The 27,612-nt window shown below is 40.3% G+C and overlaps 1 protein-coding gene across 6 annotated transcripts in view; it reads left to right on the top strand.

Annotated features, from left to right (window-relative positions):
• LOC122808820 (gamma-aminobutyric acid receptor-associated protein-like 1) overlaps positions 1–27,612 on the top strand; it is a 404,699-nt gene that overhangs the window by 41,509 nt on the left and 335,578 nt on the right. For 3 of the 6 annotated variants that reach the window (XM_044079886.1, XM_044079887.1, XM_044079888.1), the window contains exons 2-3: positions 10,090–10,149; positions 15,998–16,061. The gene's annotated coding sequence lies outside the window, so the exon portion shown is untranslated. The remainder of the gene's footprint in view (positions 1–10,089; positions 10,150–15,997; positions 16,062–27,612) is intronic. The other 3 variants (XM_044079890.1, XM_044079891.1, XM_044079892.1) reach the window with 1 other exon arrangement.

Genomic DNA, 27,612 nt, shown 5'->3' with positions numbered 1-27,612 from the left:
CCTTCCTAGATTCTTATTTTCACATACATTAGACACAAATCTGTGCTGACCATTTCTTAGCCAGGACTGATTAACTGCTCACTGTCTTTATTGGCCATATTCTCTGTCATTAAGCTCTGGTGGAATTTTCTTTCCAGGTCCTTGGTCTTAACGGCCACTGTAATAGTGCCACACAAGAGGTTGTATGTTAGCCTTCTCCAGTGAACAGTTTTGCTTCAGTGATCCCAAAGTCTGGAGTCCATCTGTTACATTAAGATAGCCAAGACTTCCAAGTCTTGTATTCAGCCATCACTGTGAATGCTACTTGTTATCCACCATGGACACATTTCCCCTCTGAAGGGTTGACAACAGAGCAGACCGTTCAAAGTGTGTAGACATGTCAGTTGTCCTCTTCACATTCACAGCAGATTACTGAAGATGGTAAATTATTGTTTATATGCAACGGTCTTTCAGTACTCTACTACTGGAAGTGAAATTACACATTAAGACAATGTGGTGATAATATGATGCAGCAACAACTGGGATAGAGGCCTGATCATATGTACTGTATTGAAGACCATGAAGTTCTGGCAGTGGGTCCTTCAGGGTATGTTTTATTGCTGGCCACATTGTAGGGGATGCCAGTCTTCTTGCATATAGACTAAGTTGCTTTCTCTTGGTGCCCTATGAATGGTCATTTGCATTGAAACTGTTATGTATGTGAGGCAAGCATTAATCTGGTACTCTTCCTTCTGTAACTCGGGGGTTCAGCTCAGGGATGCCCTTATTCACAAGTGGCCCTCTGATCACCTCTTTGTTTTTTCCACATTTTCTCTAATGATTAGGTTCATATAAAAAGTCAGATGCTTAAGTCCTCCTCCTCATAACATTTTTGGCCCCTACAGATAACAAACCCCCTGTGTAATCCATTGTGGTAGAGAGGTCTATATGTCTGCATTCCGTCTGTGCCCTTCTATTCCACCCTTTGGGCATGCCTTACCCAGATGGCTGTTTTTTTACTGTCAGAATCACAGCATGTCTTCTCCAGTTCTGTAGCCTTACTCTGGAGAGTTGCAAAGACAGATTCATGCGGTTTTCTTTCTCTGCTTCTTGTAAAGGGGAACAGCCATTTTTCAGCTTCTATTCCTTTCACTTTAGACTGCCTTTTTGAGAGGAGTCTGACATTAGCTCCTTTTCTATCAAAATCCATTTGTTGGTTTGTCTCGAATTTTCGTTCATAACTAGACTACCTCCTTTGCTTCCCTTGAGGTCTGTAAGTTTTTTTATTAGGCTCCCCATATCACTGAGTTTTCTAGTGAAACTTGTATTTTATATTGGAAAAGGTTATTATTCCCATCTTTGAACTACCTTCCTCTATGGACTTTGGAAGTACGTGTCATGGAGAATTTTTTTTTGTGGCCATTGCCTTTACCAGAAGAATTTCTGGGGTGCAGACTTTTTTGATAAAACGTCTTTAGTGTTCTCTTACAGAAAACAGTTTCACTTAACATTTGGAACACTCCTTTGTCTTGAATCCATGAAGATGGTACTACCAAGTATTTCCTTTATTGTATGGACTTTCACGGGCAACTCAAGTTCTCCTGTGATACAACGGATACTGTATACAACATCAGTTTTCCTGAGATAGAACTGATGTTCTGTATAAAGATTAACAACCTTCTGTTTCCTTTGCCAAAGCTAGGTAAAGACAAAATGTTTATAAACTTCCTGTTACTAAGTGGCTGTCAAACTGTATAGGTTTTTATTACAGTAAATGTGGCATGTTTTTTGTACTTACTGCTGGAGCAGTACCCACCACTGCCACCTTCTTTGCAGTCCTTAAGTGCTCTCTGTGAACCAGTTACCTGGTCTTCCCTTAAATACCTTTGGAAGACTTTGTAAGTTGTGTTAACCCCAGATCTGGATCTTTTCTCTGTTTGTATTATTTTTAGTAGGTAAATGTGATAACCAGGTGAATTGGAAAAAAATATTCGAAAAACAGAGAAATTAAACCAGTCGCCCCCACCACTATAGCAGCCGAATACTATAAACCATTTTTTGGGTGGGGGGTGGGAGGGTTGTGGTGCAGTCTGTAAATAAGCACCAGTGGGCTGAAGGAAAGTCCGATCTTGTATCCTAATTTCAGTTTGACAATATTTATTTTTTTCATGGCCATGATTCTAAAAATGAAAAAGCAACTGGCAATGCAGTATGTCGTAAAACGTTTAATACAAACTAAAATAAAGGTTTACAGTAACGAAATGAGCGCTTTCATACCAAACTAGGTATTTCATCAGATCTGTCTTAAAACCATTCTAGCCATCTTAAATACATTAGTGTTTAAGGTCACGTGACCCAAGTAATGGCTTAATTGGAATACAGTCATTAAGCCCTTTTCCATTCGTTGCCTGCAAAATAGTAATCCATTTTATTTCAAGGCATTCAGATCTTAATATCACCTCCTCTCAAACCAAGCTTAAAGATTTCTAGGACCATGAATTTAAACTGGTGGTCACTACTTGTACATTTCACATGTTTAAAGAGAGCACTCCTCTCATCATATCTATTAATAGCATATAGATGTCTCTGATTCTGTCTCTTAAACATTGGTTGGTTTTACCAACATAGAAGGCTCTACAGACTTCACAACATGCACAGTACACTAGATTGCAACTACTACAGTTGGCATACAAATCAATCCTAAAAATACATTCAGTATCTGGATGTACAAATTGGTTATCCGTTTTTATATACCTACACACATTGCAGTGATGGCAAGGATAAGTACCAGTTTTTCATGCGTTAACATCAGTGTTACTTTGTGTAAGATTTATAACATAGCATCTTCTTAAGAGATGGACGATTCTTGAAACAAAAAGAGGGCTTATCCCCTAGTAGCCCCTTGCATTTCTTATCTGACATCATTCCAGTGTTTAACTGTGTCACAAATAAAACTAGTATCATTAGAGTAAATAAGATTCATCCGTATCTGATTACCTGTAACACAAGCTTCAACATTACGATATCCAGTCTGAGTCTCAAAAAATGGTTTAGTACGACTCTCTCTCAACAAAATAATGTCATTCTATGCTATAGAAATCTCTGTATCACTATAACCTCTGTTTAAAAAATCAGAGGTCAGGTTATCAAAGGATTCATACATGTCACTGTCTCTTGTATGGAGATGTGCTGCCCTAAAAAATTGTCCCCTTAGAACATTCCCCTGAACATGTCTAGGATGTATGCTGCGGGCATGGACAATATTATTTTTCTTACATGACTTGTTATACAGTTTAGAGCTTAAGCCTCCACATGTTTTAAGTACTGTAACATCAAGAAAGGATGTACTCTCAGCCGAGTAGTCGTAATTAAAGCGTAGAAAGTCTGTAGTACCATTAAGATACTGTACAGACTCATGTAACATCTCAGATGTAGTGCCCCATACAAAAAATTTGTCCTCCACAAAGTGACCATAGTATAGGACAGACCTAAAAAAGGTATTATCACAGCACATAATCAAATTCCCATTTGGCCATAACAATGTTGGCATAACGGTTGGCACAAACCATGCCCACGGCTACTCCTGTGCATTGGAGAAAGAAACTAGATAACTAGAATGGTTTAAGATAGATCTGATGAAATACCTAGTGTGATATGAAAATGCTTATTGCGTGTTTATTTTAAACCTTTCTTATTTTAGTTTGTGTTAAATGTTTTACTCCATGTCTGCCTGCCAGTTGCTTTTTCATTTAAAAGTTTCATTACTTAACTGGTACGCTCCGTTTTTCTTTGTGATTACCATGATTCTAAAAAAAAAAAAATACTCTTGTGAAATGAAAGTTCAGGCTGTGATGCTCCAATTAGCCAGATTTCATCCGGAGTGATTTTAATTTTGTAATAGAACCAGCAAGGCCCCAGTTAGGCTAGTCTAGTTAACTAGACGACCAACCCTTCTTAGCTAGTAAAAGACATGGAAAATGAAAATCTTGCACTGAATAATTTAATTTGTGCCAGGGGAAGTGAATGCAGCTGAAAAGTCTTGAGCAGCACATAGTTATCCAGTAGGACATAGGTGTGAAAATCTTTGTTCCATTATTCAGTTAAGGCAGTTAATAAGATCCAGACCAAGTGGTCTGTACTTAACTGCAATATTTTGCAAGAAAGCCTTTAATGTAATAGATAACATACAAAGAGGGAACAAAATATAGAGAAACCAACGCAGAGTGTAATATCAAAATTGAAAGAGATGGAAATATTTGGATTGATTTCATTGAGCTAATTGCAAAAGCCTACACAAATCATGTGCTGTGGTAAGCTCAAAAGTAATTACCTGAAAATCAGATTAGATTAGATTAGAATCCAATGAAAAGGGCACGAAAGGTAAAACATGTTTTATTGTAAGATAGTAGCTTAAATGTGGGGTAGTAAGAAAATGACGTCCACAAATTTGTACAGAGAATATTTCAGATAAAGTGGGTGCTGCAGTCAGAATAACTGAAAGAAGAAAAAGGAAATGTGTACCACACCATACATACATATTAAACCCCAAATTGTACCATTGTGTATACTCATACCTCTCAACCTGCTGTTGCAAGATATTTGGACAGAGCGATATATAATGGGGGACAAAGGCCCAGAAATAGGTGCACTTTTTTAAATATTGCTTTTAAAAAATTAGAGTAGATAGAACAGGTCTTGCATTAGTATGAATTTTCTAAAGCTTATGAAGTCTGAAACTGAAATGACTGTCATCGTTTTCTGACTTCAACATTCAATAATTTTGCCAGTGATTTGCCAGAAAACCCCAATTTTATGAGAAACGGACCAAAAATTTGAGGCAAAAATCTGGGCATTCTGCAGTTGAGCGGTATGTGTATACTTTGGGATCCTGAGCTTAAATAGTAGAATCTGCTGTTGTAATTAGGCCTGACCTTTAGGACATTTCTGTAAACTGTCTGGAGTCAGCATAGATTATATTGTGATGGAAAACTGCATTAAAAAAACAAAGTTGGCAATTCTCTTGATTTAAAATCTTATATGACATGTAAAGGTGATGTTTACAGGTGAAAAGTATTGGATGTGTAGGACTGAATTGGTGATAAAGCAGATGCTACTTAATGTTTTATACTTTGGAATATGTCCTTAAAATTATAAAATATGTGCAATCCAGAAATATCAAAATTAGAGCAAATAGTGATAAAAAAAACCTACATTAGAAATGAGGACGAACACTGTAGTTTTCAGTGCATTTGTAGTATACTAGTGTGTTTGCTGGCTTCCAATTCAAGAAAGGCTGAAGTAGAATTTTTAATATTTGAAACTGCCAAAAGTATATCATCCACATAAAGTATCTTTAAGAAATGAAATACTGGTGGCAACATTACTGAGAATGTCTTGGATTGCCACCAGAAAGAGGTTTGCAGGGTCTGTAAATAAGGTGGCTCTGTGATATAAAATGACAATGGTCTTAATTGAATTAAATATATTTAATAAGATTTAAATCGACATCAATAATATAAATATACTTGTTTTATCAAAAGCTTTGAAGGTGTCTGCAGAAACCAAATCTGTCCGTACTGAAAGTACTGTGAGTTTGAATGAATAGAGCTTACGTCAGTTGGTTAGCACTGGGCATATCTTTGGCTTTTATTTCCACCAATTTATTCAGTATCAGTAAGTTAAGTTAGCTGTTGAAAATATTAAGAAATTGTACATAAATCTTTTAATCTGAGAAATTGAATGGTAACCAACTTCATTCAGTGGGTCCTTGTTAGGGTTAAGTAACAAAATGGTTTTGGCCATAGGAAAAAAATATTTGGCTGCAGCAAACCCTGATGATGATTTTTTAGGATGTGTGTCATTTGGGTATAAGTCATAATATAGCATTTTGTTCAGTAGCATATTCGAGGCCAGAGACTTTATTCTTGTGTAATGAATGGCCTCAGCTACACAAGAATAAAGTCTCTGGCCTCGAATATGGTACTGAACAAAGTGCTATATTATGACTTGCACCCAAATGACACCTTGTGTAATGAATGGCCTCAATTAGCAGTCACATTGGTGCAGCGGTTAGTGTTGTCAACTCACAGCAAGAGGTTCTCCCGTTCGATTCCTTGGCTGGAGCGCCTTCTGTGTGGAGTCTGCATGTCCTCCCCGCAGTTGAGTGATGTTAAAGACATGCAGGTAGGTGCGAGCGTGAATGGGCGTGCCTTCGTTGAACATTGGGCTGGCAACTCGACACCATAAAAATCCACTGCCAGTCATGAGCGGACCAGAGTTCCACTGTGGCAACCCCTAACCGGAAAAAGCCGGAAGTCTTTTAATGAATGGCCTCAGCTCAAAATAGCTTAGTTAAGAACAAATTCCTTATGCACTGGAATTATTAGAAAAGTATCTGCCAAAAGTCGTGACTGCTCAAAAATGGCCTAGCTCTCATGTTTTGAAAATACTTATTCATAATAGCAAATCAGATATTTGTGGAGACTCACTGAGAATTTTGTCATCCATTCTTTTTTTTCTTTTAATGCAATTACTTTCCCTCTTGTTAGGAAGAAAAGAGGATAAAAAGGGTCTATATTAAAACGACGACGAAAGTTCAGAATTTCGAACACTCGCATGAGCAGAAATTCAGGAACTTGATGTTGTTTTTTTGATCGCAGTACAGTGAAGTTCTGAATATTTGCCCTTTCCTCGCTGTAGTGCGATCTCGGAGTTGGAATATATATTTAGCGAGGGGTGTGAATTTCCGCTCATGTGAGTGTTCGAAATTCTGCACTTTTGTCATTTTAATGTAGACCTGGAGAAATTCTGTCTATAGAGGAGAGGAGTACTTTTGTAGGAATTCATCTCTGAGCCCAGTGCTCTAAATAGTTCGTACTGGTGATGGACTACATTAGCAAACAGGTTGGAGTAGACAGATAAAACGACTGTATGCAGGCAATGTGGAATGACGAGCAAACTCTGAACAAGAACTTCTGCATATGATAAGTGAATGGAATGCATAACTGAAGGCACATGGGATGAAATTGAGTACAGATAAGAGAGTTGTAATGGCAGCAAATGGGGTAATCGGAAGAAGCTGAAAATGGAGATAGACTTAGACTTATAAATAGTGTTGAGGTTGACAACCTTCGAGTAGCTGGGAGGAGTGGATAAGGTGAAGGGATGTCTGAATGAGGGCGTTTTGAGCTAGAATCAGAGGGGCTGCAGCCAAATGACACAGAGCGTCCGGGTAGTGTATGACAGAAGAATGCCAAAGAAGCTATAAAGTAAGGTGTATAAAACAGAGGTGCGACCAGTACTACTGTATTGTACAGAAACTTGGGCAGTGAATGCAGAGCAGTTGAGAAAGCCAGAGGTGATGGAGATGAAATGCCTGAGATGAGTGGTAAGATGTACACCGTGGGACAGATGAAACAAAAAGGACATCAGAGCTGAAGCCCAAGTAGGTCCAATTGCAGAGGTGGTCAAACAGAACAGATTACTATGCTTCGGGCAAATACAGGGAAGCGGAAGACAATCTGGTGAAGATGTGGGACAGACAAGAAAAAAGCAGGAGGAAACAAGGGCATCTTGCAAAGAGGTGGACAGATGGGTTTGACTATAGAGTGGCATTGAACTGAGAGAGATGGCGACAGTTGAAGCAACCCTCTGACACAATGTAGAAACTGGGAGAACAAGGAGGTTGATCTGATGATTCCAGGAACTGATCCAGCTGTGGGGAGCACCTCAAATATTTACTGCAGTCAGTTGGCAAAGTTTTGCTCAAGGACTCAATGCAAGAAGGCCCGGAAGACATCTTTTTCTTTAACTTTGACAGGAATTTTCCTGTTTGCTTTTCCACGTTTTCCAAAAATATTTAGGGTCATTCTGAAGATTAAAAAGAATTTTGCAAAGATCATTGTAATGACTTCATTTTGGCCAAGGCAACAGTGGCCCTTATTTTAGAAATGGCCAGGGGCAATCACAACATGCTTCCTCACAGACTGTGTACCTACTTGCACAGGGCAAGAAATGTTTACATCCTGACCCCAAACAGCTGCAACTTGGGTGCCGAAAAGTTAAGTCTGTATTCAGAGAACAGGCAGCAGGTATTGTAGAAGGCAAGAAAATCTGCTACTAGAAAGTCCTGTATTGGTAAATGGAAATGACATTTTGTGGTTAGTGCTAAGACAGGATCTGCATCCTTGAGCTGGGTAAAATGGGAGTGAGAGAGTGGCTGATGCCATTTCACCCATCTTGGGTGGAGGGGAGGCATTTTTATTGAATTGTAGCACATGCAGGAGTGTAGGGAGTTCACTTGCAGCAAGGAGATTAGCAAGCCCATACTGCATAACAATGTGGCAGACAGAAGGTTATGTATGCATAATACTGTAAATGCACCTTCTGAAGAGCAGCAATCGTGGAATGCACAAGCTGCCAAAGGGGTGTGGAGGTAGTACAGCTTACACTTCATCAGACTGGCCCACTCCTTAACCCTCCACTCTTGCCTGCATTGGGGGAATGAATGGGCTGGTGGATCCTCATCCCAAAGGAGGAACATATGGGCCATTTGATTGCAGTAAGTGAGAGCTATTTGCATGTTCTGTGGAACCACCAAAGGGGGGAGGCAGAAATATGTGGAATTAAAGATTTAATTTAAAGACAAGTGCAGTTTTCTGTTATTTTTGTCTGAGTTCTAGGGAGGTGGGACTAGGAGTTGGAGGAACAGCCTTCAGTTTTGAGGCAAGTGCAATGCATGGGAGGGAGAAAGGGGATTTTGAAATTAAAGGAAATGTCTTGATGGGGTATGTAGAGTCTCTGGATCCAAGAGGGAAATTTAGAAATTGTCGTCCATTTAGTTTTTTAGCTGAGCGTGTTATTGTTCCATTTGTACCAGTGTTTTCTTTTTTATGCAAGCAAAATTGAATAGCTGACCTTCATTAAGAATTTCCATGGCAACAGAGTTGGAGAGTTGAGACATCAGTTAGTAAATTGAAGCCACTTTTAATCTGTCATGAAAATATCTAAACTTATCCAATACCAGAGTTACAAAACCTAAATATATTCTTGATTGTTTGTATAATTATTGGAAGATGGACTTTTGAACAGTTGATTTTTGAGTAGACTGACTTCAGATGTTAATACACTTTAATCTTTGGACTTTTGTTGTTTTTAGTCTGTATTTATGTATTTTAGTCTGTATTATGGAGCTTTTCTCCCCGGGCCTCCGCTGAAAAAGGACATGTATCCAGTCGGACCATCCCGGTTAACAAATGTAAAATAAATAATAATAAAATAAATAATAAAATAAATACTATCCGCTAGCTTTTCCACTACATATACTACATGTTCTGAGAGGTTGAGAGATGTTGAAACCATGCTGCTGTTGTATAGTTGTATATAAATTGCTGCACTTTTTGTTCCTTAACTAGCATCACCTGGTATCTTATCTCTCAGCCATTTGCCCAGGGATTATTTTGCTATAGTTGATTTATTAATGTATGTTCCTACCTTGTTCTTTAGGAAGATGAATAATTGTTTCTTTAGGGTTACCAAGGTTACTCTGGAGAACTAGAGACTGTTGTACTGCTGCCCACCCATTATACTGCCATACTAAGCAAACGGGATTAACTGTTGCCAATTGCAGAAGTAAGCAGTTGTATGTTGAGCTGGTAGGGCAACTTTAAGCAGGACCGAGAAGAGAGACTGTTTGGCAGTAATCACTCCTGAGATGACTCGTATGCAGTAGAGAAGGCTTTTTGGATATCAGAGAGCATAATGTGAAAGGTGGATTGCAGACACGCTCAGATCTTCATTTTTTCTTTCCTTTATGTAGTGTATTGGGTAAGGTTACATTTGGAGTATTGTGGGCATTTCTGAAGGCTGTACAGAGGACAAGAACTTTAGGGTTGTAGAAAGTATGCAGTGTACTTTAGAAGGGGGTAAGAAATAGGACTTGAAAGGTTGGATGTGTGTGTGTATACAGACATTGCTGACGCCACTTATTCAGAACTGCAAAATAATTTTTCTGTTAACACCACCAGAAAAAAACATGGTGTAGTTGTAAATTTAAATGGCTTCTACTTTAATGAATTGTTCTTTAATTTAATTTTTCTCTTACTCTTGCAGGGTTGAGACTTGTAATTCTTACTGCAGATTCTGTACAGGAGACTGAAAGCAAGATAAAAGGTACAGTGCAGTTTCTTTATTTGGAACAAAAATCCATAGCTCCTTGGCCAAGCAACCTTCAAATGGGTGTATTAACTAACTTTGAAATTAGTGATCATAGTGGATTGAGAAATGTGTGGTTTTGATAGATCTTAATTTTTAGAAGGTTCCCATCCTTTGATGTTAATAGTTTGAAATGCTGTAATGTGCAAAGGACAGTTGTACAGTTGATTTGAATGTACATTTGTAGGGAAAAGTCAACTAATACAATCTTGGGAATATTTTGAGAGTTTCTTTGTAATATTGATTTATATATATAATGAAGCCTTGTACACCCCAAGATATGTGAAAACTCTCTTGTGACTGCTTCTACTTAGTCTATTTTGACATATAACATGGGTTATGTCAGGAAGGTGTTTACAGGGATATGTTCAAGACTACATAAAATTGCCAAGTGGTTTGTGCTAATACTAGAAATATATCAGCAATTTGTAGAAACTGAATTTAACTGTATTACCACATTGTGTGTACAAATATACCCTCCTCAGGACATTCACCGATTCTTTGCAGAACTGTTTGTTTTTTTTTTTTTTCTTTTGTTTGAAATGGTCTAAAAAGCAATCTTGGTTGAGATGTGCTGCATAGTCAGTTCATGATCTACAGTATTCAGTAACCTTTAACATGTAGCCGTGTCACATTCAAACTTTCTCATTGTTTTGAAATGTCGTAATAGGCCTAATTGATAATTTTCTACAAATAAATGTTAAGAAAAAGGTGTACGCACTTCTTAACAGCTGTGTGGAAAAAGGGTCTATATTACATTATCAAAGTTTCAGAACTTCAAATCTGATATGGTTGACACCATATAATCGAAGTTTTGAAACATCGAAAATGTAATAACACAAAAACCTACACAAATAAACTATTTAAATGCTCTAGGCAGGGGGGGCAAGCTCCCCTGTACCCCCACTACTTAAATATACCAACTCCGAGATCGCACTGCAGTGCAGAAAAAGGAACTGTTCGCTGTACGGAGATCTCTGTTAAAAGATGTGAAGTTTAAAAACTTTGATCATATGGTATCGACCATATCAGATTCGATGTTTTGAAACTTCGATCTTCTGATATAGACCCTGGAAAAAGTAATGTAAAAAATTAAGGGGGTTTTACTGACAGAAAATTGTAGTATGTTCGATGCAAGGAAACCATGTATGTAGAGTAGTCTTTGTATGTAGAGTAGTCTTTGTAACTGTGAGAGAAATTCCAAGAAGAGTTTTGTGTGTGTGTGTGTGTGTGTGTGTGTGTGTGTGTGTGTGTGTGTGTTTCTAGACATCCTTATTGAGTCTAATCTTAGACTGTGTAGCTTTCTGCTCTTCTTTTATATATTGTCCAGTCAGTTAAAAGATTTTTCATTAGACCACTTCATGGAGAGCTGGAGTTTGACAGTAAATAATTTACTGTATGAAAATGGCCTAAAATCTCCACCAATATTAAAGAGAAAGCTAGTCTGACCTTCCTTGAATTATCTGATCCTTTTTCTCTGAGGCTTTACCAAATGTGAACTTGCAATTTAAGCATTAAGTTCTTTAATGTCCAATTATATAAGCAGATTAATGTAAGGAAAAAAATATTTGTTTAGTAACCTACAGAGATTTCTTTTGGTTAAATGCACTTCACTAGACATGTAAAAACAGGGTTTTAAACAGCACTGTGGAAATGTACTTGAGAGTTGAAAGATAAATTGAAGATTGTGGTTTTCTATGACCCTTCATTTTACATTGATTTGAATACTGCTGGGCCAGCAGAAAAATTGTGTCTGTATAAATGGAAGAGTGACCTAGGAGGACACCGTAAGCTGGCAGATATCACATGGGACCAACTACATACTGTTTAGGTTCATAGGTTGGTACTAGACTAATCGGGCCTAGGGCCTATACAAGCCTAGCCATAACAATTCCCTGGCTATTTCTTCCCAGAATATTTACTTCTCTGGTCCCCTGTCTAGCAGGGCGACTGACTTTGATCCCCGGGGTGAATTTCCTATCTCCCATCCAATCTTTAAGGTTTTGAAGAAGGCCAAAGAGGTGCTCAGCTTGACTTGTATGGGGAGTCTCTGGGTCAGGAACCTATCCTTCCAGCATGTTTCGTTCATTGTGATGACCAGGTTTAGATCCCTGGAGTGTGTGGCTCTAAGGGATTAGGATTTCTTTGTGTAAACTGCAAAAATGTGGTAAAAGTGCCCAAAATGTAACTAATAATCCAAAATTAGGCGCTGGAGACCAGCAGTTCGAACACACAAGAAGTTTAATGTTCAAACACAGCAAAAGGAACACACATCCACATGTAATAAACGCTAATAAAAACACTTCCCCTTACGTTTTCGTCTCGTAGAACTTCATCAGATGGTCAAATACATCATGGTTACCTAGTTAAATAACTTTTCCTGTTTGAATAGACCAATGAAATCAGTTGTGTCTTTTTGGCTTTTCCCGGTTAGGGGTCGCCACAGCGGAACTCCAGTCCGCTAATGATTGGTAGTTAAGTTTTATGTGCCGAGTTACCAGCCCTGAAGCACAACCTTCAACGAAGGTACGCCCATTCACGCATGTCTCCATGCAGAAGACACTCTAGCTTTGAATCGAACCGGACAGCGTCTTACTGCGAGGCGACAGTGCTACTGCAGCACCACCACCGCGGGTTAATTCAATTAATTACCCAGAAACAGAATAGATTCTAAAATACATTTAAAAGTCATAAAATATTAAATTAAATGCATTTGTATGTTCATATTAAAACTGTTTGTTAAATATATTCATATTAAAATGTACAATGTATTAATATAATGAATTCAAATAAATTAATGCTTCAATATATTGTTTAAAAATATTTAAAGTGCAGTGGGTAAGACGGAAAGAAAGGTAAAACAAAGAATGTATGAACACATATACAATTTAAGGAAGAAGAATGAGAACAATGCTCTGTATAAACATCTTCAGTCATGTCCAAAAGCAGAGTATCAATTCTTTGTGATAGAGGTGGTCCCTTGTAGACCCCAGGGGTTGGGCCATGGGAGACCAGACTTGAATACAGGGAATTATATTGGCAATTAGTCCTGGATGCTTGTAATAATTCAGGACTAAGTGATATGGTGTCTTTAAAACCTGTACTTAAGCTTAGGTCTGCAAAATTGTAACATTTTTATGCACATTTATGTTATTTCATCCTGGTCTATTTATTCAAGTGAATTATTGATTTTTATACATTTTCATGTGGTTCATCGTTTTTCCACTAGAGGGTGCTAGAGTACTATTTTATGTCATTTTATGTCACTGTATTTTAAATATTTTTAAACAATATATTTAAGCATTATTTGAATTCATTATTAATATATTATACATTTTAATATGAATATATTTTTAACATGAACAGTTTTAATAGGACTATACAAATGCATTTCGTTCAATATTTTATGAATTTTAAATGTATTTTAGAATCTATTTTTTCTGTTTCTGGGTAATTAATTGAATTACTTATTTTTCAGTGGTTTATTCAACCAGGAAAAGTTATTTAACTAGGTAACCATGATGTATTTGCCCATCTGATGAAGTTCTATGAGGTGAAAATGTAAGAGGAAGTTTTTTTATTAGCGTTTGTTACATGTGGATGTGTGTTCTTTTTGCTGTGTTTGAGCATTAAACTTCTTGTGTGTTGGAACTGCTGGTCTCTGGTGCCTAATTTTGGATTATTTCTTTAAGTGTAGCATGTCCAACAGCTCTGGGATTGACATGGCCTTGTATGTTAAGCAGAGATCGCCTCTGAGTAGGCAATATGTGGCAGAGTATAGCTGGAGTTTTTTTTAGACGGCCAGCATAGGGCATCTGCTTTCGGCCTGTGATTCTTTTAGTGAGGTATTTTTGTGGCCTTTCCAGTTGTTGCAGATGTCTTGTGAGGTACATACCAAACTGTGCATTGTACTCTGTAATGTGTCTAATGAGGGATGAGAACAGTGGGACAATGACCTCCTTTTTTTCTGGATGAAAAGCCCTTAGTGATGAGATGTGCCACATAGAAGGATTTCCTGACTGTTGTGGCAATGTTGTTATCAGTGGTGAGACCACTGTCCACCTGTGTCCCCAAGTCCCTTATCGCACTTTCGGTGTTTAGTGTATTGCCACTTATGTGGTAATTCATGGGTACATGGTTTTTCCCAAAGGGGATAACTGTGCATTTCTTGGGATTGAGCTTGAGCCCATGGCTCTGGCACCAAGCATCTGTTTCTGTAAGACCCTTTTGTAGAATATCCACATCATTTGGGGATTCAGTAATGGCTCTCAGTTTGCAGTCATCTGCGAACTTTGTTAGCCAGAGTCCCTTAGTGCTGGCTTGTACTTCAGAGAAGTATGCCAAACAAGAGTGGTCCTAGGACTGAACCCTGACGTACTTCACTTGTCTGGATTTTGCCGGCTACTTTTACAGTGTGGGTTCTGTCAGTAAGCCAGTTGGCAACCCATCGAGTGACATAGGGATTAATGCCCAGCTTAGTAAGCTTATCTATGATTTCAGAGTGGGGGATGGTGTCGAAGGCCTTGGCGAGGTCCAGATAGACTGTGTGGACCGCCTTACCCTCGTCTGCGGCTCTGGAGACTGATTCGAAGAAGTCAGTCAGGTTGAGGAGACAAGATCAGCCCTTTACAAAATCAAACTGGGTGGAGTCCAGTGTTTGAAGGTTGCCAGTGTCTTTGTTTATAAGTTCCATGATGATGCCTTCCATGGCTTTGCAGATCAGGTCGTCAGACTGTAGCTGTGCGCCACTCACTGGGCACGTAGCCTGCGGTGAGGCTATGATTAAACATTACACTTGTAGCCACTAGGCTTCCCTTGCCCTTGGAGAGGGTATGAAGCTGCAGTGAATGATTTGTGTAGTAAGGTGAAATGTATCTTTTTTTTTTTCTCTTCCTCTGTTGTGAAAGGTTGCTACCACTCAGTTGGAAAATTTTTCAAGCTACTTTTGTATGTTGTGTTGAGAACATATGCATCTCCTTTTAAACAAATGAGTTCTGGTTTCTGTTGACTGTCTGAGCCATTTTAGTAGAGTTTTCAAGTCTATTCGCATTAGTCATATGGGAGTTTTCATTTTTGTCTGTTTTTGTGTGAACAGAATTAACTGTTTAAGTTTCATATCTCTAGCAGTTTCTCTTCAATCTTTCTGTTGGACAACAGTTGAGGATAATTTCTCATATTTCTTAAATAGTTGCCATACTGAGGTTTTACTGTACTGCAAAATTCCTTTTATGTTACTAATTCTAAAGTAAGTAATTGCCATTATCCTCAATACCTAGAAAACAGTCTGTACAACATGAGCATAACTCTGTTTTGTCTTGTGCAGAGTGCCCTGTAATGTAGAATGCAGTGGCTAGCATGTTTTACTGTTGTAAAGCACTCCACACTTTGGGCTTTTGCCTGAGGAAGGCTGGCTGACTGGTATTTCTAAATAGTGAGGAGTGTTTAGAAGCACATACCAGTCCGATTTCTTTGAGAAGAATTCCCCAACTGTACAAGGAAGCTCTAATGATTGCAAAGCACACTTGCTATCAAACTTTGTGCAGCAGGGCATACACCACAAGGCAGAACTGGTTTTGTGGCAGTTGTCTTTGTTAATGTGAAAAACAAACTGGTCATATTTTTTTTTATTCAATTGAAAAAGAGTCCAGGAGTACTTCAGACTGCAGTACATTGAAAGTTGCCTATATTCACTTATTTAGAGTCGCAAAATCATTTTCTGTTAATACCACCAGAAAAAAGTTGCAAGATGCAATGGCTTCTACTTTAAAACCTTATTTTTAATTTCATCTTTCTCTTATTCTTGCAGGGTCAAGATAGTTGTCATTGTTACTGCAGACCCTGTCCAGAAGACTGAAAGGAAGATAACTAAGGTACAATGAAGTAGATCCTTTACCAAATGGCATACAAGCAGCTGTATTAATTAACCGCAGCTGTATTAATTAACCTCAAAATTGATGATCTTAGTGGTTCAAGAGGACCTGGCATACTATAATGGGTTACATTTTTTTGTTTAATTGTAAAAGGAGTCCAGGAGTGCTGCAGACCACAGTACATTAAACCTCACCTATATTGGGGAGATTCAGTATATTATTTTGGAGATCTCTAATGAATAATCAACAGCCAAAGTTAATATCTACAGCACACAGCAACATGAGTACGTAAATGGAATTTTAAACAGTACAAAATGTAAAAAAAAAAAAAAAAAAACATTTTATATCACCCTGCAGTGTGGAGGCTGTAAAGATACTATCTGTGAGATTGGACAGACTTGCAGAATGAGAAAGTGAGTTTTCATTTGTATTGTTCCCTTTTCTTCAAGTTTGCATTTGTGTATTGTTTTCTCCAAGGCATCCCACCAACCATCCATTACAGTGCATGCAACAAACAAAACTGTGGTGTACTGCGATATAGAAAGTAACCAACCAGTAAGATTTCAGTGACTACTGCAGAAAAAGTGATAGCCATAAGGAAATTTCTTACTTTGTTCACTGCTGTTTGGGCTGTGCAGTGAGTACCAACTTATTTGCTTTATGGAGAATCTACCTATAATTTTTTTTTGTAAGATTTGAAATACGTTATTTCCTTTGTAAATGTGTGCCTTCTCTGAAGTTCAGGTGTGTTTGACACAATTAATCCATGGCAGAACCAACAAAAGTTTAAAAAAAAGAAAAAAAAACAGTTGCTTGGACGCATGCATGAGGTTAAGCTGTCAACAGCAGTATTTAAATGATGCTAACATTCCATCAGGTTACTGTGAATTGACTTTTCCTCAGAACAGCATTACTGGTAAATGATTCTCACTATGTTTCTAATTGGGTAAAGGTTTCTTGGTTTGAATTTAACTCTGACTGCCATGATTTGTTTTAAGGTGCTGTGATTTTTATGTTTTGCATTAAGCACTGCTACCTTTCTAACACAAGCAAGTACTTTAGAGAGGAGGGATTTTAAATACCTACGTGACCTTCCTAACACCATCCTCCTTCAGCTCCACTTCTTGACTGGTTGCAGCATGCTGTCTCCACTTCTTAACTGGTTGCAACATGCTGTCTCTGAGAGGAGGTGATAATCAAGCTTGGTGGGTTGTCATTCTTGATGATTCTAAATTTTTTTTCTCTTTGCCCTTTTCTTGCATTATGTGCTTGGCCCGTTGAGTCTTGGCCACACAGGAGCTTTCATTCTTTCACATTCTCTTCTTCACACTAACTCAAGACTCTGAAACACTTCATACTGTTTGGCAGGCCAACACCTCCAGATTCCTTTATGATGGAAGTGCACAGCGTTATCTGGCTGGCTTCACAAAGGATTAAGGCTACACACTGTTAATGAGCTGATGTTCTTCGTCTCACATTGCTGCAGTCATAACCTGTGGGTTGTCCACTGTCCTCGGTCGGCCCGAATACCAAAGTGTTAGGCTGGCGTCGGTCATGGTCGCTCAGATCTGACGTCAGTACGCAGTGGTACTAAAGCGCATGACCGACGCCATATCCTCAGTCTTTCTTGCCGCATGGTCCGAAGCAGAAGCAGCGTTTGCAAGTGCCGTTCGGCGTCCTGAAATTTTCGTATTCTGAGTTTCAGGCGGAAGACCAAGTTGGGCTAAGTACCCCGTTGGGGAATATTTTTGTCTTTTCTTGCCTCAGTTAAATCCGGATGTCAGAAAAAGTTAATAATTGTATTTCTTGTGGGAAACCGATACCTCATAGGGACTACCACTCTCTCTGTATTCCTTGCTTGGGGCCTGAGCATGACTTAGTCGGGTGTCGCTTTTGCGCTAGATTTAATAAGCACACCATTAAACGTAGGTTAGATTGTGCTAGACTTGTTTTCGGTAAGCGGTGTAACTACAACATGCCGTCGGATCCTCCGACGCCCGCTACCGCTAAGAAGCGAAAAGATAAATCGTTAAAGTCTAAGCAGGATGAGTCGTCCTTTGCGGACGCCGGTTCTATGGAAACTACGGTTGAATCTGTGGATCCAGCCGAGGTTTCAGCTGAATCACAGGGGGAGCCTTTAATCTTACAGGAATTGGCCTCTCAGGAGTTAGGTCAGGCCGGGGGGCCTCTCAAGTTTCTGTAGTTCCTTCTTTACATAAGGTTGTTAGGCCTTCTACTTCTGTCACTAAAGCCCCTTCTAAAGCTAGACCTGGTCTTTCTGGCACAGGCGTCAGCCCTAGTTCTTCAGGCTCTGTTCCTAAAAAACATATGCTGAAAATGGCAGAGGATTTGATTACTTTAATCAGAGGTTCTATGCCCCCTCCAGATAAGAGGCCTAGGGTGGAGACAGAGGTGGAGGGATTGGAGCATTCCTCAGATTACTCTGAGTCTTCAGCTGAGGACATTCAGGATTTTCCTCACTATTCTGATTCGGATGCAGAGGACTCATGTCCTTCTGCTTCTCCTCCAGAGGATTTTTCCTTTTCTGAAACCCTGCATTCCATGAGGGAGCATTTTAAGTGGGAAGGTCAGGATTTTTCAGATTCTCGTAAGAGGCTTAGGGAATTTTTGTTTTTACCTCAACATAGGCCCTTGGCTATTCCCCCTGTTTTGGATGTTGTTCAGGATGTTTTTTCTGAAGCTTCCCTTAATCCTGATTCTTTACCCCCTGCCCTATCAAGCCAGACAGGTATTACAGAGTTCCAGAGGCTCATAAATATTTGTATAAGAGTCCTAGAGCTGACCCGGAAACTATTAGTCAGGGACCTAAGGGTGTCAGGGCTTCTGTAGTTAAGAATCCAGTTCCTCTGGATAAAGATTCTAGAGCTTTGGATAGGTGGGGTAAAAAACTGTATACCTCCTCCACGCTAGCTATGAGGGCTTTAAATTGCCAGTTTCATATGCTGAAGTACCAGAATTTTCTGTTAAGTCAGTTGAAATCTAAGGTAGATGCTTTAGCTGAGGGTATAGAGTGTAAGGAGTTGCAGGACTTAGTTCATGCCTCTGATCAGGTAGGTAAGCATTCCTTGCAGTGTGGCTTTGATGCTCTTCAGGCTTCTTCCAGGGTGGCTGCCACTGGTTCAGTTATTCGTAGGCACGCCTGGCTTAAGGATCAGAATTTGTCAGAGCATGTTAAAGCTCGAATTTTGGATGCTCCCCTTCAATCTGAAGTTCTTTTTGGTTCTCCTGTGGAGTCAGTTTTGAAGAAAATGGAAGACAAAGCTAAGTCCATGCAGACGGTTAAGGAATTTTTACAAGTGCAGCCCCCTAAGTTTAGCAGAAATTGGCCTGCAAAGGATGGGCTTATCCTTCTTCTGATTTTCAGTCTAAGGGCAGATCTAGATGTGGTAGGGGCAGAGCTCATGCTCAGGGTTCTTTCAGACCTAGGACGTGGAGTTCTCCTGCACAATCTTCTGGTGAGGGCAGAGGTCAGCCTTTCGTAAACAGACCCAATGACCTGTATCTCCAGCTGCCAGATTCCTCCTGTCTGGCAGCTCCTCTAGGAGGAAAGTTGGCACTTTTCAAGCAAAATTGGCTTTTGGTCACCCAGGACAAATGGGTGTTGGACATTATAAATCGAGGTTACAAGTTTTATTTTCACACCTTGCCTCCTTTCAAAGGCATGCCGGACGTACCTCCTCAGCAAAGGCTGGAGGCTCACAAGCAGATTTCTTTACTTTTACAAATGGGGGCTATCCAGGTGGTACCTCCGTCAGAAGTAGGCCTAGGATTTTATTCTCGCCTGATGTTCTTCATTCCACATTGCTGCAGTCCTAACCATTGTTACCATACTTTGTATATACCTTGTTTAGGAGTTTCTTTGGAGTCTCAGGGAGACTTTACTGTTACAGGATGTGTCCTCTCAGGAGGTAGGCCAGGCTGAAGGGGAGAGGCAGGCCAGGTTTAACTTCAGTGGGGTTTCTCCTAGTTCTTCAGGGTCTTTGCCTAAGAAACATATGCTTAAAATGGCAGAGGATTTGATATTCAGATTCTGATGTGGATGATTCTCCTGAGGATTTTTCATTTTCAGAGACTCTGCATTCCATGAGGGAGCATTTCAAATGGGAAGGTCAGAATTCTTGTTTTACCCCAGCATAGGCCTTTAGCTATACCTCCTGTTCTGAATGTGGTGGAAGATGTTTTGCAGAGGCTTCCCTGAATCCTGATTCTTATCTTTTAAGAGTCCTAGGGCAGACCGTAAAGGCTTTTGTTGTTAAAAATCCTGTTCCTCCTGATAAAGAGGCAAGGGCTTTGGATAGATGGGGAAAGAAAGTGTATACTTCTTCCACTTTAGCCATGAATTGTCAGTTTCACATGTTAAAATATCAAAATTATCTCCTTTCACAATTGAAGTCTAAGGTGGATGCTCTGGCAGAAGGTATTGAGTGTAAAGAGTTGCAAGATTTGAGGGATCAGAATTTAGCTGAGCATGTTAAGACTAGGATTTTGGATGCTCCTTTACAGTCTGATGTGTTGTTTGAAGCAGTTTTAAAGAAAATGGAGGACAAGGCTAAGTCTGTGCAAACTGTTAAAGATTTTTGCAGGTGCAGCGTTTAGTAGAAATTGGCCTACTAAGGGATGGACATATCCTGCTTATGATTCCCAGTCTAGGGGTAGGTCTACAGAGCTCAAGGTTCTTTTAGGCCTAGAACAGGGAGTTCACCTGCTCAGACTTCTGGTGAGGGCAGGGGTCAGTCCTTAACAGACCCAATGACCTACCTTTTCAGCTGCCAGTACACAGCACCTTTGGGAGGAAGGCTGGCTCTTTTCAAAGAAAATTGGGATTTAATTACCCAAGACAGATGGGTTTTGGATATCATTCACCACGGTTACAGGTTTTATTTCCATACCTTGCCTCCTTTCAAAGGCATGCCAGACATTCCTCCTCTACAAAGAAAAGAGGCTCACAAGCAAATTTCTCTGTTACTCCAAATAGGGGCCATTCAGCCGGTTCCTGTGCCAGAAAGGGGCCTAGGATTTTATTCTGTTCCTAGTACCAAAGAAGGGGAACACGTGGAGACCAATTTTGGATTTATCTATCCTCAACACTTATCTGGACATTCCCAAGTTCAAAATGTTGACGTTACAACAGCTTTTACCTCTGCTGGGCAAAGATCACTGGATGGTAACTTTAGATCTCAAGGAAGCTTACCTTCATGTGCCTATCAGACTAAGTTGCAGGAAGTATCTGCATTTTCGAGCTGGAAATTCTAATTATCAGTTCTCTGCATTGCAGTGTATTCACAAAGGTTCTGGCTCCAGTGATAGCTTACTTCAGGCTAAAAGGAATTCAAATCTATCCTTACTTGGACGACTGCCTGATTCTGGCTCAAGAAAAGGAAGACCTTTTACAGCATTTGGAATATGTGATAGCAGTGCTAAGATACCTAGGGTATTAATAAAGTCCAGTCTAGTACCCTCTCAAGACATGTGCTTTCTGGGTGTGAGACTGAATACAGCAGCCCAGATGGCCTTTTTAACCCCGGACAAACAAAAGAATCTTTCCATTTACTTCCATCAACTATCTCTTCAGTCCGGGCTGACTGCAAGGACAGTCCTTCAAGCCTTAGGGTTCATGGCATCTTGTATTCTGGTGCTTCCCAATGCCAAACTGCATATGAGGAAGCTGCAATGGTATCTCAAAAATGTATGGACACAGCACTGCCAGGATTTGGACACTGTCATTCAAATAAGGAATGTCACCTAAACAATTCTAACGACAGATGCCTCAGACATTGCTTGGGGAGCTCATCTAAATGGAAAGTGGATACAAGACAAGTGGCCTGCCAGACTACAGCATCTACATATCAACATGAAGGAGATGTTAGCAGTCCAGTTTGCAGTAATGGCTTTCAAGGAGTTACTTCTTCCAGGGCAGGTGTTGATTCTAACAGACAACACAACTGTCATGTGGTACATCAACAAACAGCAGGCAAGCAATGATTTTATGGGAGACTGTGCTCAGCTTGCAACTAACTCTTCAGGCAAGGTTTCTGCCGAGCACAGAACTCCTTAGCAGATGTGTTAAGCAGACAAATCATGGATCCCGTGGAAACTGGATCTTCATGTATTTCAGAGTTTGACAGTGTCACACTAAACCACCAGCTGCCAAAGTTTTGCACACAGAGGTTTCATCACACGGCTTGGAAAGTGGATGCTCTTTCTTTCAGTTGGAAAAATCTTCATGTGTATGCCTTTCCACCTCTGCCCCTTCTCCCAAAGGTGCTCCTGAAGGTCAGACAAGACAAGCCAAGGATGATTTTAATAGCTCCAGATTGGCCTATTACTGAGGAGTCTGGTAAGGAAGCCTCCATGGCCTTTACCTTTGATTCCACACCTGTTGTCTCAGAGGGACGGTCACCTGCTCAATGTCAAGCTTCACTCTCTTCATCTGACAGCCTGGCATATTCTGTTTTGAAACACAGCAGGTCTCAACTTCCTCAACAAGTTTTAAATGTGATTATGGAAGCCAGAAGACCTAGTACAAGGAAAGTAGAAAAATGGAAGAGATTTTTATTTTGGAGTGCAGCAAAGAATTTGGAGATTTCTGAGCCTAATTTGAGTGTGGCTCTTCAATATCTTACTGAGTTATTGGACAAAGGTTTGTCTTTCTCTTCCATTAAGATTCATGCTGCAGCAATTTCAGCTCACTATGATTGTGACCCACCATTGTTTACTGCTGAATTGAAATACTTGTCATGGAAGACTGCTTTTGATTTTCCATAAGGATAGGTAATCCTTCTTTTATGCCTAAGGTGGTTTCTAGTGTGGCTTTAAACCAAACTATTCATTTGCCTACTTTCTATGCAGATCCCCAAAATAAGGGGAAAAGATTTTGCACACTTTAGATGTACACAGGCAGTTTATTATTTAAGCAGGACGAAGGATTTTAGGCAGTCTCAGCAGTTGTTTTTTTCTTTTGCTTTGAGTTCTCAGGGCAAGCCTGGGTCAAAACAAACTATTTCTAAGTGGATTGGGTTTGTTATTCCCATCATGGCAAGGAGATTCCAGCTGGGATTAGGCCTCATTCCACTAGGGCTACTGCCACTTCAACAGCATTTCTAAGGGGTGGCAACTAAGGATATTTTGGAGGCAGCTACTTGGAGTTCAGTGCATTACCACCTTCCTCTCTACTCTAAATCTAGGGCTGGTTTTGCCACAGCTATTTTGCAAGGCATGTTGAGAGCTCCTGCTTCTTTATGATTTGCCAGCCTCCCTTACCTCTGCTTTGGGATTCTACCCAATGGTTAGGACTGCAGCAATGTGGAATGAAGAACATAGTACAGTTTTGTACCTACCATAAATGTAGATGTTTGAGGATCCACATTCTCCCTCCTTCCCCTCTGTGTTTAGGGGTGGTTGTGTGGGTGAGGTTATACTTTCTAGTTTTGTATATATTGTACATATTTTTGGTGCAGGAGTGTTTGCTATTTTGGTTTTGGCCTTGTCTTTTAGGGTCTTCTGACATCTGGGGCAAGAAAACTGCAGCAATGTGGATCCTCGAACATCTACATTTATGGTAGGTACAAAACTGTACTTTTCTTGTGCCAAAGAAAGGAAACACTTGGAGGCCAATTCTGGATTTGTCCATTCTCAATACATTCCTAGACATTCCAAAGTTCAAGATGTTAACTTTGCAGCAACTTTTGCCTCTGCTAGGCAAAGATCACTGGATGGTAACTCTGGATCTCAGAGGCTTATCTTCACATCCCTATCAGGCCCAGCTGCAGGAGGTTCCTGCGTTTTCGGGCTGGTACTTTTCATTATCAGTTCTCTGCATTGCCCTTTGGCTTATCTACTGCGCCCAGGGTGTTCACAAAGGTCCTGGCTCCTGTGATAGCCTTCTTAAGACTAAGAGGAATACCAATTTATCCTTATCTGGACGATTGCCTGATTCTTGCTCAAGACAAAGTAAAGTTACTTCAGCATCTACAGTATGTAATGGCAGTTTTACGGTGCCTAGGGTATTCTGTGAACGAAACAAAGTCCAGTCTAGTACCCTCTCAGGACATGTGCTTTCTGGGTGTGAGACTGAATACAGCCTCTCAGATGGCTTTTTTGACCCCGGACAAACAAAGAAATCTTCCCCTATACTTCCAGCAATTATCCCTACTGTCCAGGCTGACTGCAAGGACAGTCCTTCAAGCCTTGGGGTTCATGGCATCTTGTATTCTGGTACTTCCCAATGCCAAACTACATATTAGGAAGCTACAATGGTATCTCAAAAGTGTATGGACTCAACACTGCCACGATTTGGACACTGTCATTCAGATAATACCTTGCATCCAAAAGGAATTTTTGTGGTGGGCTCAGGAATGTCACCTAAACAAGGGACTCTCTGTGACCCGACCAGAGGCGAGTCAGATCTTAACGACAGATGCCTCAGACATGGCTTGGGAGCACACTTCAATGGGAAATGGATTCAAGACACGTGGCCTCCCAGACTACAGCATTTGCATATCAACATGAAGGAGATGTTAGCAGTCCAATTTGCACTGATGGCTTTCAAGGATCTACTTCAACCGGGACAGGTGTTGATTCAAACAGACAACACAACAGTCATGTGGTACATCAACAAGCAGGGGGGGACCCATTCGTACCCTCTTTGCAGACAAGCTATGATTTTGTGGGAGACTGCTCTGAGTTTGCACGTCACTCTTCAAGCAAAGTTTCTGCCAGGAGCACAGAACTCCTTAGCAGATGTTTTGAGCAGACAGATGGTGGATCCCCACGAGTGGAAATTGGATCCTCATGTATTTCAACAGTTGACAGTGGCTTGGGGAACTCCAGACATAGATCTGTTCGCTTCTCCACTAAATTTCCAACTGCCAAAATTTTGCACAAAGATATTTCACCCAAAAGCTTGGAAAGTGGATGCTCTATCTTTCAGTTGGAACAACCTTCACATCTATGCTTTTCCTCCTCTGCCTCTCCTTCCCAAGGTGCTCTTGAAGGTCAGACAGGACAAGCCTTGCATGATTCTAATAGCTCCAGATTGGCCACGTCAGCACTGGTATCCTCTGCTGAGGAGTTTAGTACAGGAGCCTCCTTGGCCTTTGCCACCAATTCCACACCTTTTGTCCCAGGCAAGCAATCATTTCCTCAATGTCAAAATACAGTCCCTGCATCTGACAGCCTGGCATATTCTGTTTTAGACCCTGGGGGGTCGCAGCTTCCTCAACAAGTTTTGAATGTCATATTGGAAGCCAGACGACCTAGTACTAGGAAAGTTTATGCTGATAAATGGAGGAGATTTTTTCTTTGGAGCACAGCAAAGAGCTTTGATGTTTCAGTGCCTAATTTGAGTGTTTACACTACAGTACCTTACGGAATTATTAGACAAGGGTTTGTCTTTCTCCTCCGTGAAAGTTCATGCTGCAGCCATTTCTGCTCACTATGATTGTGACCCACCTTTATTTTCTCAACCTTTGTTTAAGCAATTTCTTAGAGGGGCAAAGAACATAAGACCCCCACGTAGAGCTCCTACTCCTTCCTGGGATCTCAATTTTGTGTTGGAAAAGCTTACTTTACCTCCTTTTGAACCTGCTGCTACATCTGAGTTGAAGTTTTTGTCTTGGAAGACTGCTTTTTTGTTGGCCATTACGTCTGCTAGGAGGGTATCTGAATTACAGGCTCTAATGGCAGTTGAACCCTTCCTGATATTCCATAAGGATAGGGTATCCCTGCGTACTAACCCTACTTTTATGCCTAAAGTTGTTTCTAATGTGGCCTTAAACCAATCTATTAATTTGCCTACTTTTTATGCTGATCCCCAAAATAAAGGGGAAAAAATTTTGCATTCTTTGGATATTCACAGGCAGTTACGTTATTATTTGAGCAGAACTAAAGGGTTCAGGCAGAACTAAAGGGTTCAGGCAGACTCAACAGTTATTCATTTCTTTTGCTTTGGGTTCACAAGGAAAACCTGTTTCAAAGCAAACTATTTCTAAGTGGATTGGCCATTGTATTGCTTTTTGTTATTCTCATCATGGAAAGGATGTTCCGTCTGGGATCAGACCTCATTCCACTAGGGCTACTGCCACTTCTACTGCCTTTTTAAGGGGAGTAGCTACTAAGGATATTTTGGAGGCAGCTACTTGGAGTTCAGTGCACACTTTTACTAAACATTACCATCTCCCTCTTTATTCCAAGTCTAGGGCTGGGTTTGCCACTGCAGTTTTACAGGGCATGGTAGCAGTTCCTAATGCTTTTTAATTTTGCCAACCTCCCTTTCCTTTGCTTTGGGATTCTACCCACAGGTTATGACTGCAGCAATGTGAGACGAAGAACATAGTACAGTTTTGTACCTACCATAAATGTAGATGTTCGAGGATCCACATTGCTGCAGTCCAATTTCCCTCCCTCCTTCCCTCTGTAGTTTGGGGTTGCTGTGTTGCTTTTGGGGTAATTATTTTTTCTATATTGGTGGTTGGGTATTTTCTATTTTTGGCTATGGCCTTTTCTTTTTAGGCCTTCTGACATCTGGGGCAAGAAAGACTGAAGATATGGCGTCGGTCATGCGCTTTAGTACCACTGCGTACTGACGTCAGATCTGAGCGACCATGACCGACGCCAGCCTAACACTTTGGTATTCGGGCTGACCGAGGACAGCGGACTACCCACAGGTTATGACTGCAGCAATGTGGATCCTCGAACATCTACATTTATGGTAGGTACAAAACTGTACTTTTCCTGTTGTGCAGGGTTTGCTTTGTTCCCCCCTTTCAGGCCATGTATTTACTCCCTGCAATAAATTCACAGTGAGACTTGGAAAACATTGACAAATGTAGTTGCATAATATTTGTAGTACTACATTGTGGATGGTGTGCCCTGCCCTGCCTTGGTCAGTCAGCCTTTGTGGTTGTCTCTCTCAGAGGTTAGTAGTTCTTTAGGAAGAACTATTTTCTTCAGTGAAAGATGACTTTGGTGTCCCTTGAAGTCTGTCAGCAGGGACTCTCCTTCCCTTTGGTCTTGAATTGCTTCCCAGTTCCAGAAGTTCCAAAGAGGGGTCAAAGATTTCAGATTATCAGACAAAGGAGAAACTGAAAGAGCTGAAGGAATTTATTTAGGATGGAAAGAGGGCAAGAGTTAAGTGGATTAAGTTGATCCTCCCAATAAAACCAGGTGGGTCAGAATTATCCGATTTGAAGGGTTAGGTTAGAGCTTTGCTTTTAAGGTTCATACACTTAAAAGCAGAAGATAAGAAATCAAAATCGAAAGGGATGAAGTAGAGTAACAACAACCATACAAAATAATATATTCACAAAGTAGCAGAAAGTATGATCACTAAAACAACACGAGTGCAGAAAGGAGATTTTTTTTCCAATAGGAATGACTGCAAGTAGGGGTATAGAAAATAGGCTAGAGGGGGCTTGAATTTACCGGAGAAAATTAGCAGAGAAGCCAATGTATTGGGAGCCAGTAACTAGAGAGGAAAAGGCAGTAGAGTGAAATGAGGCCAAACAGAAATTTGGACTGCATGTAAGATACT

The sequence above is a fragment of the Protopterus annectens genome, chromosome 8.part0, assembly GCF_019279795.1.
Source record: "Protopterus annectens isolate FY-2018-M chromosome 8.part0, PAN1.0, whole genome shotgun sequence".
In the NCBI taxonomy this organism is placed as follows: Eukaryota; Metazoa; Chordata; order Ceratodontiformes; family Protopteridae; genus Protopterus; species Protopterus annectens.
The sequence above is the reverse complement of the archived record's forward strand: the minus strand, read 5'-3'. Positions and strand labels throughout refer to the sequence as shown.